General features: G+C 41.6%; 1 non-coding gene across 1 annotated transcript; it reads right to left on the reverse strand.

Moving 5' to 3' along the window:
* Window positions 1-382: 382 nt before the first annotated feature.
* LOC145560965 (small nucleolar RNA R71) lies at window positions 383-489 on the reverse strand. Its single transcript, XR_014093553.1, has one exon. It is a non-coding gene; the product is annotated as a small nucleolar RNA R71 (small nucleolar RNA).
* Between the last annotated feature and the right edge of the window lie 16,150 nt (window positions 490-16,639).

A 16,639-nucleotide genomic window follows, 5' to 3' on the forward strand; every position in this document is an offset into this window, starting at 1 on the left:
GATGGCGGTTCCAAAGAAGCTTAGTGATTATTCACAACCAAAGCTCACGGATTTTCCACATCTCACCCCTACTCCGGCTCTTGATGGGGTTCAATTCGAAATCAAACCCCAATTTATAACGATGATAGAGAGGAAGCAATTTAGTGGAGCCAAGGGTGAAGACCCGAATCTTCACATTGCCGACTATTGTCAATATTGCAACACCATAAGGCAAGCCGGGGTCACTCAAGACCAAATCAGGGAGATTCTCTTTCCCTTTTCTTTAACTGGAAAAGCTAAACTGTGGTTTAATGGCTTAAATAGAACTACACTTGGTATTACTGACTGGGAAACCTTTGTTTTGAATTTTTATAACAAGTATTATCCTGCAGAGAGAACAACAGTACTACGAAGTGCGATTCAGAACTTTGCCCAGGAAGCCGATGAGTCTTTATATGAGGCTTGGGAAAGGTTCAAGGACTTACAAAGAGAATGCCCTCACCATAATTTAGCACAATGGCAGTTAATCCAAGCCTTTTATAACGGAATTGGAAATTCTTCTAGAATAATTTTAGACTCAGCAGCTAGTGGGAGATTTATGAATCTTAATGTTGATGATGCAGGTCAGGTTATTGAAGATATGGCGATACACAATTCCCAATATGGGAATCCTAGAGGATTTGCTAACAAGGGGAAACATAGTGTCGACTCTGTATCCTTTTTGCAAGCTCAATTGACCTCTATTTGTCAAAAATTAGATAATCTGAGCACTGCTAATGTAGCTAATGTTTCTGCAATTAATAATAATTCTAATGAGGCTTTCTGTGAAAATTGTGGTATTGTAGGTCATTGGGAGCAGGATTGCAGGAGTTCCGTGGAGCAAGTTATTGCCTTTCAAGCTTGTAGGCAGAATAACCCATACTCCAACACTTACAATCCTGGGTATCGGAATCATCCATACCTTTCCTACCGGAGCACTAATGTTCAAAATCCACCACCACAAGAACCACAGGTGCCACAACAACAGCAGCAGAAATACTATCATCCCAATGCTAGTCAGAAGAATCAACCACAACAACCCCCCTCATCTTCAGACCCTTCTTTGGGGGAAATTAGAGCAATGTTGGTCAATATGCAAAAGCACATGGAGAGCAGAGATGCGACAATTGATCAAATTTTAGCGCATAATAAAATTGTAGATAATCAAATTGCGCAACTCTCCGCTACTCTACAAGCACGCCAACAGGGAGCCCTGCCGGCACAGCCGACTAGGCCTACGGATCAAGCATTTGCAATTACGCTAAGGATTGGTTCAAACTATGAAGGGCCCTCTATGCCCAGAGTTGATGAACCTATTTTATTAAATAATGCTAATCTTGATTCCATTAAACCAAACAATGTAGTTGCTAGCCCTGCACGACTAGGGGATAATACTAACACATCCAATTCTACATTGCAGGGTAAAACTCCAGAGAAGGTGGCTACTCCAGACAAATATAAGAATGCTCCAAAGCCAATCATCAAACTTCCTTTCCCCAATCGTCAATTGAAGACAAACTTGGATAAGCAGTTTGGTAAGTTCCTGGAGGTGGTTAAAGATTTGAAGGTAACAGTTCCCTTTACTGAATTGATCACACAAATCCCCTCGTATGCAAAATTTATGAAAGAAATATTGACGAGAAAAGGTCTATTAGTGAGGTAGAGACAGTAGCTTTCACTGCAGAGTGTAGTGTCGTACTTCAAAATAAGTCTCCGCCTAAATTGAAAGATCCGGGTAGTTTTTCTATCCCTTGTCATATTGGTAATCTTCTGATTGATAATGCATTATGTGATTTGGGTGCTAGTGTTAGCGTCATGCCATTATCTGTGTGTTCTAAGTTGAATATGGGTAAATTAAAAGCTACCAATATAACTCTACAAATGGCCGACCGTTCCTTCTAATACCCCTAGGTGTTTTAGAGGATGTCCCCGTTAGAGTAGGTAAATTTTATATACCTGTAGATTTTGTTGTTCTTGATATGGCTGAGGATATGCAAACCCCAATTATTCTGGGTAGACCATTCCTTAACACTGCAGGAGCAGTCATAGATGTTAGAAGTGGTAAGTTAACGCTATCAGTAGGGGACGATAAAGTGGTTTTTAATCTGAATAATACCCCCAAAAGCTCCATGACTGAGGAGAAATGTTTCAGTGTTAATGTGGCTGTAAATTATTCTAACAAGCCCCAAGCTCTTGAAAAAGATCTCTTGGAGGCGGTATCTTGTGTTGCATCCTTTTAAGATGAGATAGAAAAATGACAGAAGGAAGTCGATGCAATAGAAGGAGCACTCTACAATGTTGGTCTTGGTTTCGAGGATGAACAAGTGGAACCGATCGAGCTAGTTGTGCGAATCGAGCCTACGGTAAGTGTTCCGCCAGATCGAGTTGCAAGTGTTGAACGCAATGACAAGTTGAAGCAACATTCGATCGAAGAAGGGTTTTTAGTGCATAGCATTGAAGATCCCCCATCCCAAGTCAAGGAGGATCCACTAGATAAGGCAACTTGGCGTCCCACATGTTATGTCAGGAAGCCGCATCGTAGCCTAAACATCACTAGACCGGGTGGGAAACCACCAGATCAAGCGTTAGGCAAAGGGTCCTAAGAATTGTACTTGGTAAGAAGGTCGTGCGGGACCTATATAAACCAGCGCTTTGCGGGAGGCAACCCGTATTTTATGCTTTCTAGATTAGTTCTTCTTTTCTCTCATTTTTTTATTTTTATTTTAGAGAGGTGAGGAGAGTGATATTTCACCAGTTTTAAGTGTCGTTGTACAGGTATGGATTTGACAGGTATAAAGACTTAGAAAAATTTTGAAGAAGAAAAAAATCGGAGAAACTCCAGTGCTTGGTACGGGCCCGATCGGGCTAGGTTCGCCCGATCGGGCGCGCAACTTACATTCTGGAATTTCGCAACTTCGCCCGATCGGGCGCGCCTTTAGGCCGTTCCCCCTTTTATTTTCTTTTCTCTTCTTTCTTTTCTCATTTTCTCCTTATTTCATCTTCTTCATTCACTTTCTCTCTCTAAAACCTCCATTCTCATACCTTCAACTCACATTTCAATCCAAGAGCTCTTCCAATTCTTCCATCCAAACTTAAAAAATTCTTATATTTTCCAACTCCTCTCATCTTCCTCTACAATCTACACTAAATTTTCAACACTTTCTCTCAAATTCTTCTCAAACCCTAAGAGAGAGAAAGCTTCAATTCCTAAAATTTTCACTCAAAAATGGCTTTCAAGAGGTCTAGGACTGTTCGGGGTGAAGGATCGAGGCAACAAGCACCTACCATTGACCCGGAGCTGCAAATTCCGGGGTGGGAGAGGGTGGTCATCACCACCCAAGAGCAAATGCAAAGAATGCTCAACCTCGTCACGCGACAGGTAATTCCTACCCGTTTTATTCATCATCCTACGCTTTCTAGACTAGGAATTGATAAATATGTTGAAAAATTATTCAAGGGAATTGGCATGAGTGGGTTGTTCCAATTACATTATGATACATATGATTATTTGACTTTAGAATTCATTTCTAGTTTTAACGTCATAAAATCAAATGCTCTAATCTCTCATGTTCAATTTCGTTTGTTTATTAAAGATATTAGATTGTCTTTGAAGGATTTTGGTAAATTGTTTGAATTGAAAGCCGATAGACCAATTGAACCACCCCAAGACAACATTACTTTTGTCTATCGTGCTTTAACAGGGAATCCCAACTTAAATCTCCAACATGCCAAGGGCACTTGGATTCAACATCCCGTGCCAAAACTTTGGCAACGGTTTGTTGGCCTCACCATCTTTGGGAGGCACGAACCGGCTAATGTGAGGAGAGATGAACTAGAATTATTAGGATCATACATGATTCCTAAGAGTGACAAGCTTAACATAGTTCATAGGATGGCCCAACACTTTCAGAGGGTGGCCAGTGCAGCTGAATCGGGTAGGTCTAGGGTCCCAATTTACTTTGGTGGGTTAGTAACCCACATTGCGGTCAAATACCTTAGTTGGACCCCTAATGATGATGGTAAGGTAGCCGGACCAACCCTAATGGACGCACCCTACTTAGGAGGCCTTAACTGGATCAATGTGATAGGGGGTGAGACTTGGTGGGTAATTCATAGGGAGTCGGGTAGGAAAGACAACGCTTTCACCTTGCCTAACCCGGCCTCGACCAAATTCGAGAAGGGTCTTCCCTCCTATACCTTTGATTTAGGAGACCAAGGGGAGGCCCAAGCACACCACCAAGCACCTCCCTCACCACAACAACATTTCCACCAACCATCACCCCAGCACTACACACATAACATCCCCACTTCCTCAACCAACTACAACATCGACCCTAACGCTCCATATGACTTTTCGGCTTTTGGAAGCCAATTGGATCGGATAGAGAGTGGGCAAGGGAGGATGGAGGGTATGGTTAGGAATTTGGACTCTAGGGTAGGAGCCCTAGATGCTAGGGTTGGGGTTGTGGAGAGGAACCTAGGGCGGGGTTTATACCCCATGTATGATGATTATGCCCGTCGGGGGGCTATTCCCCCCGATTCACTTGCCCCTGATTGGTTCCAATACCCCCAAGGGGGTTACACGGACCCAAGTGCCTTCGGTACTTATGTGGACTATTCATCGGTCCATGGATATGGGGCCGATGCTCCTTATGGTGGGTTTGGGGGGACTATAGACCCTAACTACTATGCTGGTGGTTCGGGGTATGGTGGTGGTGGCTCTAGCCATGGAGGAGCTGGCTCTAGCCGCGGTGGGGGGTACTCTAGGATGGATGAGGATGAGGAGTAGGCTACTATCCCAAGTCAATGAGGGCATTGCTTGATTTGGCTTGGGGGGGTGTTCTTTCACTTGGAAATTCTCTTCCTTCTTTATTTCTATTTGCTTTCTAGCATAGTTTTTATTTGCTTTCCTAGTGTAGTTTTTATTGCTTTCTTTATATATAAAAATACAAAAAAATTGAAAAAATAAAAATTCAAAAATACGTTCCAATGAATTGTAAATCATGCTTCCCTGTGCCCCATACTTGAGAAAATTGTTTTGATTCTTGGTATTTGATGATGAATATTGTGGATTTGTTGATCATGATTTGATGTTTGATTGCCTTGAACCCTTAATATGCGTCAATTTTGTCCAACTACTTGTGAATATAGTGCTTGACTAGTTGATTTGGTTAGGAAATGTGTGATAGTTCCATAATTCCTGGTATGTCAATGAATTTGAGTATTGATTTGCAACTATGAGTAGTGTTTCATGACTTTATAATATGCACATGAGGAGGACGAAGGCGTTCGTTCCTTAGGTAGCCTTCAGAGATATTTAGATACATTTGTTCCCTTCTTGTCACCCATGTTGTTGCTTGTGCCCTTTTATTGTTCATAGCCGCATTACAAGCCTAAATTGCCCCATTGGTTACTAGTCCCAAGCTTGGCTTGGGGGAGCTATTAGTGAGTGAGGTGAGGGAGTTTGTAGTGTGCACTTTATTTGCACAATTTGGGTGGGTTTTGAGAAGTAATTTGTTCTTGATCATATTTTTGTTTTTATGAGTTTGAAAGTTGTATATATTTGAAAAATAAAAGTGTGATGGAAAAAAAAGAAGTTAAAAAAAGTGAGAAATATGAAAAAAAAAAAAAAAGAAAGTGAACTTCTAAAAAAAAAAGAGAAGAAAAAAAATGTTTGATGTTCAAATGTTCTAAGTGAAGGTTAGTCAAAAGAAAAGAAAAAAAAGGGTTGAGTTTCAATGTAAATATTTCAAGTTATGAGTTCAAAGTTTGTTATTCACTCTTGTTCTACATTATCATATTTTTATGAGTGAATTTGTGAGTGTTGGGATTGTTTTATTGTTTGGAGTATATTTGGTTGATGTTGGAGTTGGTTATGTTGGAGGTGTGTATGATCGTTATTTTTTATCATGGGTTTTATTAGGATTTGGCTCCCTTAATGTATAGCTTTTCTCTCACATGATCCCAAATGTATCGTACCCTTTACCCTAACCTTACATTACAAGCTTAAAAGACCTTCCGACCTTGTGCATGGAAGTTGTGTAAATGTGAAAGTGTTGTTTTTCAATGCAAGTTATGACTTGGCATATTTCGAGTCAACTAGTAGGAATGAGCGTTCATTGTTTTATACACACGAGAGTGTGAGTTGGGAGGGCATTGTTCACATTAAAGGGGTTGGGTGGAGAGCGATCGAGTACATTCTTTACTCGCCACATAAACGAGAGTCGAGTGTGTGAGCACTAGTCTTGAATTCTATATGCTCTTGTGGTTTTCTCTACTTGACAATGGTTGGGGAGGAAAGGTGATTAGATGAATAAGATTGATTGACGTTGAAGCATGTTTGTTTAATCTTACCTTGAATCGTTGGCTTTTGATTTGTTGATTGGGGTGAAGTATGTTTTATATGTTCATTGATGAGCTTTTTGACCTTGTGCCGCCTGAGGGTGGTGAATGTTTCTCGGAGATCAGCAAGGTGATCCGTCTGTAGCTTGGATTTGACTATCATGTCATCAATGTACGCCTCCACATTCCTCCCAATCTGATTAATGAAGACCGTATTAATCATCCGTTGGAAAGTGGCAGGCGCATTTTTCAAGCCAAACGGCATCACAGTATAACAGAATAACCCCTGATCAGTGAAGAAGGCCGTCTTCTCTTGATCTTTCTTCCACAGGGGTATCTGATGGAAGCCGGAGTAGGCATCCATAAAGCTCATTAAGGCGTGACCGATTGTAGAGTCGACCAGACTGTCGATCTTTGGAAGCGGGTAACTGTCCTTTGGACACGCCTTGTTGAGGTCTGTGTAATCAACACACATGCGCCAGGTCCCATTCGGTTTCTTAACAAGGACCACATTGGCCACCCAGTCGGGAAAATTACAAGGCTGGATGAACCTAGCGTCTAGCAGCTTTTTGACTTCGGCAGCTGCCGCCTGACTTCTTTCCTCACCGTAGTTTCTTTTCTTTTGCCGGATGGGCTTCTTTTTAGGATCCACGACAAGCTTGTGGACAGCAAGATCCGGGCTGACGCCTGGCATCTCTTCCACTTCAAAGGCAAAAATGTCTTTGAATTCCTTCAACAGAAGGTGCAAGTCTGCACCCAAAGTAGCATGAGCAACTGTCCCAACCTTTACAGTACGTTCTGGACGGCTTTCATCCAGAACGAGATCAATACTTTCACCAGCCGGTTGAGGGCGGAGCTCATCTGACCGTTCACCGGTCAGTGATTGCTATTTTTTCTCTTTCTTCACCTCCACCAGCAGAGGTGCCTTTCTTTTCTTTCCGGCTGTTGGTGGGGCGGGTGCTGGGTTAGCATCCTTGACATTGTCAAGGTCTATTGGTTCCTGGCCGCCTGGGGTTACAGTGTCTCTAACGGCTGAAAGATAGCACTCTCGAGCCGTCTTCTAATCCCCATTCAGGGAACCAGCAGTGCCATCATCCCTCTCATACTTGATGAGCATGAGAGATGGGATGATTACTGCCTTGGCTACGTTGAGGGTTGGCCTGCCAAGGATAATGTTGTAGGCGGTCAACTCCTCAACAACCAAGAATCTGACGACAATGTGTCGTCCTTGGCCCTTCTCTCCCAGCCGGATGGGTAAGTCAATTCTTCCGGCTGGGTAGACCATCCCACCCCCAAAACCAACCAAGGGATGGGTGACCGGATGCATGCTGCTGACATTGTATTTCAGCTTTTGCAGGCACCGGAGGCTGATGATGTCTGATGAGCTGCCGGTGTCAATAAGGATCCGTCCAACCAGCTGGTTGGCAACCTTACATTCAATGACAACCGGGTCATCATGCGGACGGCGGACGCTGCCCCTATACTTCTCAGTAATCAAGACGTCTGGGAAGGAGGTGCTTGCAGACGCCTGCTTGTAAATCTTTCGAAGATGGCTCTTGGTGCCCCGGATGGTAGGGCCACCACAGGAGAACCCGCCTGCTATTGTGTAGACCGGCTCCTTGTCGGTATCCGAGCTACTAGCAGGCTGGGGGGTAGTCTTGGAGGACTGACCCTTGCTTTTCTTTTTTGCCCCGGCTGGGGACTTAGAAATGTAGGACTTCAACAGCCCTTTGTCAGCCAGACGGTCCAACGCCCGCTGAAGACTGAAGCAGTCGTTGGTATCATGGCCGACCTCCTCATGGAACTGACAGAATTTATTTTTGTTCCGTGACTGGACAGAACTCTTCATAGGATTCGGCTTCTCAATGGACAGCCGGTCCTTTACCTCCATGAGGATGGAGTTGCAGTCTTTGTTAAACTCGTACTTGGGGATGTACGGTTTAAACACTTTCTTTTTCTTCTGGGACGGCTGGTCAGAGTCAGAAACCGCCCAGACATCTTTTCTTTTCTTGCTCTCTTCTTTGTTTTTGACCGGCTGAGCAGACCGGCTGTCTTTCTGTTTGTCGGACTTCTTAGAGTCCGACTGGTTACCAGGCGAGCAGAGGTCGGTAGCTTGGATGTAGCTTTCCACCTCCCTCAGGGCCGCCTGTAAGGTGAAAGCCCCTTTTCTGACTAGGTCGAACTTAAAAGTCGACCCGTCTCTCAGACCCTTGAAGAAGTCTATAAAAGCTACCTCGTCAGACAGTCCTTGAATCTGAATTCTGATCAGATTGAACCGCCTGACATAGGAGCGCAGCCCTTCTCTCTCTCCCTGCTTAATAGTGCTTAAATCAAGGCTTGTTTTCTTAGCAGGGATGTTCATTGAGAAGTTGGAAGCAAACAGGAAGGCGAGCTTCCTGAAGCTATCGATGGATCCGGCCGACAAGTTGCCAAACCATTGTTGGGCAATGCCCTTCAATGTAGCCGGGAAGCACCGACACCAAGTGGCATCATCCAACCCCTGCAGATACATGAGGTTGGTGTAATCCATAAGGTGGTCTTCCGGGTTGGTGGTACCATCATAGGTACCAACCAACACATTCTTAACCTTGGCCGGCTGGGCCGCCTTGGTTATCTCCCGGGTGAATGCAGAAGGCTGTTCACCCAGGCGCAGCAGACGAAGCTGCCAGTCCAATGGCTGGACATTTGGATATGTCGCCTGACCTCCAAAGAGGGCCGGCTGCATGAAATGAGGGGGATACTGGCCGTAGACCTGAGTAGGCACATACGGTACAGCTCCAATCATATGAGGGCCAGAATGGACGGTATTACCACCTGTCTGACTCTCATGCAAGGAAGATGCATTCCCGGCAGAGGTATTGTTGAAGCTGTCTGGAAAGTTCGACGTTGAAGCCGACTCAGACAACGACTGGTTTCTCTTCCGGTTAATGATCTCCCGGGCATCAAGAGTTGATTTTTTACTTCTCACCGGCTGCTGAGTTCGGCGAGTGTTACTGGTGTTCTTCCTAGGAAGGAGAATTTTTTACCAATCAATGGTCCCGGCTGCCTTCTCCTTTGGATGAGGAGTGGGCTGCCGGTCTCTGACTGACTTCCCCTTCTCTGGAGGAGTCTTCTTCGCCGACTGACCTTTACTTGGGCCAACCCGGCTTTTGGTGATCAACTCTTTAATTTCACCCTTGAAACTTGTCATGAATCTCATGAGTTCGTCTCGGGTGACAGGGGCTGATCCAGCTGCCGTTTGGGTTTCCCCTTTCGGCTGCCCAGTGGGTCTGCTCGGACCCGCCTGGGAGGCACCCCGCTCTAGAATATCTCTGGGCCGGATGCTCTTGATTCTGAGCGAGCCATCCTCGGCTGTAAAGGTTTTGAGCTGAGGATCCTCATCCTCCTGGTCTGTAAAAACTTCTGGGTCATCACCCAGACGGTTAGGGGGTGGTGCAGACTCTTGAACCATCTTTGAGGTACTCTCCCCACAGACGGCGCCAAATGTTTTGGGTGTTTTTGTCCCTCGGGGTGAGCTGTACCTGCAAAACAAACGGAGACACCAGTTGGGTGGTGCTCCGCCTCCGACGCACAAGTTAGAAACTTAAAGGTAGAAAAAGGTGCGGAAATTTAGGTAGGGATCTGCTCAGATTCCAAGCTCAGGATGTCTCTATCAAAGAGTAAATGTGTAATAAAACGATAAAACGTCCCCTCAAAAAGAGGGATATCTCCCTATTTATAGGTTCTTTGGGATTTGTGCCCCTTATTAGGTCACTGTACCCTAATCAGTGGTGGGCTGCGCCGCTTTGCGGCTTTCTCGGGATTTGGGCCTGAAGGCCGACTTTTTTCCCTTGTTTTCTGGAGTGACACGTGTCAAGCAGAGATTGGTCCACTTTGGGCCATCCTGAGACTGACACGTGTCATTCTCTTATTGGACCACGTGGCGGGGTAAAATTACCCTAAACACTTAGTTTATGGCTTCTTTCTTTCCTAAGTAATAAGTACTCACGATTTTTTTTAATATTTTTTAACGATTTTACTTTATTTTTGCAACTATTTTTCTAAGTGAATTTATTTTGGTGACCCGACACAAACTTGACCCGAATAGACCCAACCCGAATTGACTCGACCCGAAATTGACCCGAAAATTGATCCTAAAAATTGACCCGACCCTAATAGACACGACCCGAACTTGACTCGAAGTACAGACCCGAATTTAACTCGAAACCCGAATTTAACCCGAAACCCGAATCAACCCGACCCGAACATTTGCTGACCCGAACTTGACCCGACCTGAATTGACTCGACCCGAATGACCCATTTGCCAGGTCTAAGTCTAACAAGTTTAAATTAGGTTCAATCAAGTATAATAATTTTCAATTAGCTTTATAAGGTCTAATAAGATTCTATTAGGTTTAATTAGATCTAATAAGTTCACTTCGGATTAGTTTAAGTTCAATAAGGTAAAAAGCATATATCCTTATAAGGTTTTTTTTTTTTTTTTTTTTACCAAATTAATTCATGCTCCCTCCGTTCTTTTATTTCTACTCACTCTTCAATTTAGATTGATTGTTCTTTATGTTCTACTCACTTTGCTTTATTTAATTTATAGCATACCTCTTTTAAATCTTACCTTTCAACCTCATAATAATTACACATTTTCATATTTTCTCTTATTTCATTCATCATTTACTTACACAAATTCACCTTTTTACATCCTCTCTTAATTTATCTTACACCTACTCGCATTCATCAATATTTTCCTTAATTTGTGATCTAATTAAGTGAGCTATAGAACATACAACAATGGCAGTTGGGCACAATAAGTTTTAGCACTAGAGTGCACCGGTTAAGCGGTGCCAATAACAAGTTTTCCCACCGGTTAAACCGGTGGCTTTTAATGCAATTATTGACACCCTCCAAATTGGCACCAGTTCAAAACCGGTGGCATTGAGGGGTTTTGAACCGGTGCCAATTTTGTTTTTTCTACTAGTGTTGGCACTTAAAATTTTATACGAGGTCATGAGTTCAAGCAAAAACCCCCTATATTAAAAAAGAAGCCGTATGAGCTATGACTCACATAATAGGAAAACTGAAGCGATTAATAGAGAAGACTGGCCATCGACAACTATCTCACTATCGGTGATCCTATCAGTAAGCTCATCATGCACAGTTGAGTTCTATCGGAGCGTGCAACTATTCCCAAATCCTCAATTTAACCAAAATAGTAATTTATTAACAGTTATTTTTCAATTTTAATTTTAGCAATCTCCGAGGTTTTGTATATAATAATAATAATAATAATAATAATAATAATAATAATAATAATAATAATAATAATAATAATAATAATAATAATAATAATAATAGCAATAATAATAATAATAATTATAATTATTATTATTATAATTATAATTTTAATTATTATTACTTCCTCCGTTAATGGTTAATTGCAACAAAGGGGTATTATTTGTAAGATATAAAATATTCCTTTGTTGCAATTAACCATTAACAGAGGAAGTATTATTGTTATTATTATTATTCAATATTTTGATGATATGATCCAAATTTTTTCTACCACTATTCACTAATTTATTATAATTAGAGAGTGAGGTTGTTGCATTGCTGAAGCGGATTAAGAGGTTCTCAACGACGCAAGACATTGGGGCTCGTGTTGCAGGCCATATCTTTACTAGGGCGGTAGGCTTTGCTATAGCTAGAGAACTAGGGGCCCAGATTGTATCTCGGCTTCCCACTAATTTATTGTAGGTTGTATGACTTTTGTTTTTGAGATATAATAATAATAATAATAATAATAATAATAATAATAATAATAATAATAATAATAATAATAATAATAATAATAATAATAATAATAATAATAAGAGGGCGCCCCCATTCATCTTTATGATGAATGGGGCTTGTTCATCTTGTGGCATGCTCATAATTAATGCAAACAGTGACATGTACAAGTAGGATGTCTAATAGAGATGTTGGAGGACACTAAGGCAGGTGGTGGTGACTCATGTGCAAACGTTTAATAAAACTCCGTTACAAATATTTTGTAAAGGTTGTTTGCCTTTCGTTGACATTGTGAAACGTCTCATTAATTGCCAAAAGTCATTAGCACATGGTAAGATGGTTAGTAGTTGTGTCATAAATCCGGGTGAAAGGGGGGAAAGCTTAAAGATTATCAATGCCTATGGGTGTTAGAATATCGAACGATACTTGAGGAGGAAGGTGGCATGAACATTTTCGCAATGATGGCTTTGTAAACGTGTAGTCGAGTTTGCTGGTAAGATCTACAACATTTGTTCGTAATTGTGCATTAGTGAAGGTTATATGCGGATATAATTTGAATTGTGCAACTTGTTAGTCAGTTTTAACTCACATTGCAAGGATATAGCTGAATTACACCTCGATTTATGTAATTTTATTATGAGCTGACTACTATTATGAATATACAAATTATTAGAAATTTGTCAAATAAATAGCTAGTTTTTATTCGGGTGAAAGGTGTCTTAAAATTTATGGAGTAAAAGATTTTTTTGGGTAGAGACTACCATATCAACATGTAGATTATGTGGTAGCCATTATTGTATGCTGATGATGTTGGGAAGTTTCAATGCAAAATAGTGTTATTATCTGAGTGAATCGATAAGATGAATTTCATTTTCGTGGATGCCATTCGTGTCTTCATTTTAAGTGCTTGCTTGAATTAACTTCTTACTTATAGAGTTAGACATATATTGTTGTAGGGTCTGGAGGGTAAAGCTCTTATTTACAAGTTGCAATATCATATGGATAGTTCTATTTTAATTTTTTATTAAATAATTTTAGTAAACAAGTATATTAAGTAATCATGCCAGTGTTTAATATTCAGTGACTTTGAACAAGATTATTATGTTGATATACTCAATTATTAAATTGGACCATATATACTATGGACGAGGGTTAGTACTTTGGTTTGAAATTGTGGTTATTGATGTAGTATTTGCTTGTTTAGTGCTATGTCATTCTGTCATTTGTATTTTTGTTGAAAGCTAACAAGCATGTGTGTTTTATATAAATGGTTGTGATTCATTGTAGGTGCAGAAATATACAAGTAATTGGTTACATGGAGAATTGTGTACAATCTCCTCCTATTGGTGGTGGCAATGAAGTAGGAGTCCAAGATAAGGGTAGTGGTGTTCGGGGTCGTAGGGGTTTGGTTCAGGAGGATGATTTGATCGAGTGTCAAGATAACTGTCGTGTGTTGGTTCCTTCTTTCGATGGTGAGATAACACAACCCAATGAAGTCAATGATGATGGGATGCAATACGTATCACCAACCAAAACATTTGAGTCAGTACAAACAGCAGTAGCAAGTAATCATGACTGTGTAGTTAGTTATTTGGAAGAACCAAAGATTGGGATGATATTTAGGAAATGGGAAGAGGTCGAAGAATATTATAAGGAGTATGCTGAGCAAAAGGGATTTGGAGTAAGTAGGGTGCAAGGTGTCTATTCCAAGGGTGAGGTGAGGGATCGGATATCTACGACATGGAGGTGTGAGTGTTATGGCAGACCTGATATGAGGGCGCAACGAGAAGCCAAAAAGAGAGCAAAAGCTATGGAGGCGAGTGGTTCAGGTGGAGTCATTGGTGGAGTTGTGGGGGATGATGAGCTTAGTCGTAGTAAACGAAGGTCGAAGAAATGTGAGTGTCAAGCTAATATTTATGCTAGTATTAATCGGGAAGGTCAATGGGTAATTAGGAGAGTGCAGTTGGAGCATACAGGCCACGCTCCTATTCCTTCCGATGCTCGTCTTGTCAAAGAGTATCGAATGAAACACTTTACTACAAGAGCCAGGAAGACGCTATATAACTATTTTGACAAAGGGGTTCCTGTGAAGCAAATTCATGGGTGTATGGGCACGGAGTTGGCTGGCTATGACCCTCTGCCGTACACAGTAAAGGACCTTGAGCATGAGATCTACAAGCGTAGGAAGCTGGAAATGGAGGGAGGAGACTCAGTTGCAATGATGAAATTTTTTCAACAAATGCAAGGCGGGAATCAGAATTTTTACTATGCACATCGGTTAAATGCTGAGGGAAGGTTAAAGGACGTTCTTTGGGTGGATGCTCGGAGCCGGGCTGCCTATGAAGAGTTTGGTGATGTTATATGTTTTGATGCAACATATCTGACAAACAACTATGATCTCCCGTTTACCAACTTTGTAGGTGTTAATCACCATGGTCAATCAATTCTGCTCGGTTGTGCTTTAGTATCACACGAAGACTGTGATACTTTCCGATGGGTATTTCAGCAATGGCTACATTGTATGAATGAAAATGCTCCAAAAGCAATTCTGACTGATCAGGCAGCTGCGATGAGGCAACCACTGGAGGAGGTCATGCCAACAACGAGACACCGTTGGTGCATATGGCACATAATGAGAAAACTTCCAGAAAAGCTAGGGAAATGTGATGGGTAATTGTTGATCTAACATAGTAGATTAAATTGTTTAATATAGTGTTTATTACTAATAAATGTATGTGTATTCATGGTTGAATTATGTGTTTTGTATTACAGGTATCAAGATTTTAAAAGCGAGCTAAAGTGTTTGATATATGAAAGCTTTACCATTCAGGAATTTGAGAATAGATGGAGTGAATTTGTTGTTAAATACTCATTGGAAACCAATGAGTGGCTACAAATATTGTACAAGGAACGACATATGTGGGTACCGGCCTTTATGAGGGACTTTTTCTGGGCTGGTATGAAGACAACACAACGGGTAGAGAGCATCAACAGCTTTTTTGATGGATTTCTGAATCGAAAAACAAAGCTTTTTGAGTTTCCACAAAAATACGACAAAGCAATGGAGAAGCGAATTGATGATGAGACTGATGTTGATGCTAAATGTGGAAAGTACATTAGAAGACTAGTCACCGGTTTTGCGGTTGAAAAGTTATTCCAAAAAATATATACAGACATAAAGTTCCAAGAAGTCCAAACAGAGTGTCGCAGATTGATGTATTGCTACCCTCGTGAAGAGAATATACTCTCTGAGACCCTAGTTCAGTATCTGATCGAAGACTGGGTTTGGATTGTTCCAGAGGGTAAGAGTGAGGCTGTTCTCACATATAGGAGGAGGTTTTATTCGGCTACGTTCCATACTGAAACGAAAGTAGTTTGCTGTGATTGCCGAAAATTTGAAACTGACGGGATAATTTGCAGGCACGTCATTCGTATTCTTGACCTTAATCAAGTTGTTGACATTCCAGAAAGGTATGTTCTTAAATGCTGGCGAAAAGACTTGTTGAGGAAGCACACAAGAGTTAAGGTTTCCTACCATGATCCTTCAAAGGTTGGGGTGTGGAAAAGGTATAACACGATGATGAATGCATTTGAGCAAATCTGCGAGGAGGCTGCAATGGTGGATGATGGTATGGTTAAGAACGTTCTCACAACACTAGATCAACTTCAATCCAAGGTTAGCGCCTGTAGTAAGCGCAAGAGGGACCAAACGGGCCCTAATACAATACCGGACGATTGTGCCGCCAATGTTGAGCATACGCGGTCGGATGAGAATGGGACTAATTCTACATTGCATACTTCAAATCCTGATCTAGTCTATCCTAAAGACCCGGTGACTAAAAAGAGGGGAAGAGGGAGGCCAAAAGGATCACGTAACAAGGGACTAGCTGAGATTGGATACAAAAAGGCTAACAACTACAATCGACAGGTAGTTTTAGATTATTTTGTTTTTAATTTTCATACATAACTCACACTATACAACAATTTTTTCCTAAATATTTTCGAATACATGAGCAGAATGCTGGATCCTCGGCTGAGAATGGGACTATTTACACGATGCATAATCCACATCATAATATATTTTTACCTAACAATGCTCCTATACAGCCGGTTCCTAATAAGAGAGGGAGAGGGAGGCCGAAAGGATCGCGTAACAAGGGCCTACCAAGTAGTGGTTACAAAAAGGCTAGCAACAACTTTGGACAGGTAGTTTGTGATCATTTTGTATTTCTAGCATTAAATTTTCTTACATAACATCACAATTTATAACAACATTTTTCAAACTATTTTCGATTACATGTGCAGAACGCTGGATGCTCGTCTGAGAATAGGACTACTTCTACGGTGCATAATCCAAATCCTGATACATTCTTACCTAGCACTGCTCCTTTACACCCGGTGCCTAATAAGAGAGGCCGAGGGAGGCCGAAAGGATCGCCTAACAAGGGCCTAGCTAGTATGGGATACAAAAAGGCTAGACACAACAATGGACAGGTAG

The sequence above is a fragment of the Chenopodium album genome, chromosome 9 (genome assembly GCF_948465745.1).
Source record: "Chenopodium album chromosome 9, dcCheAlbu1.1, whole genome shotgun sequence".
Taxonomy (NCBI): Eukaryota; Viridiplantae; Streptophyta; class Magnoliopsida; order Caryophyllales; family Amaranthaceae; genus Chenopodium; species Chenopodium album.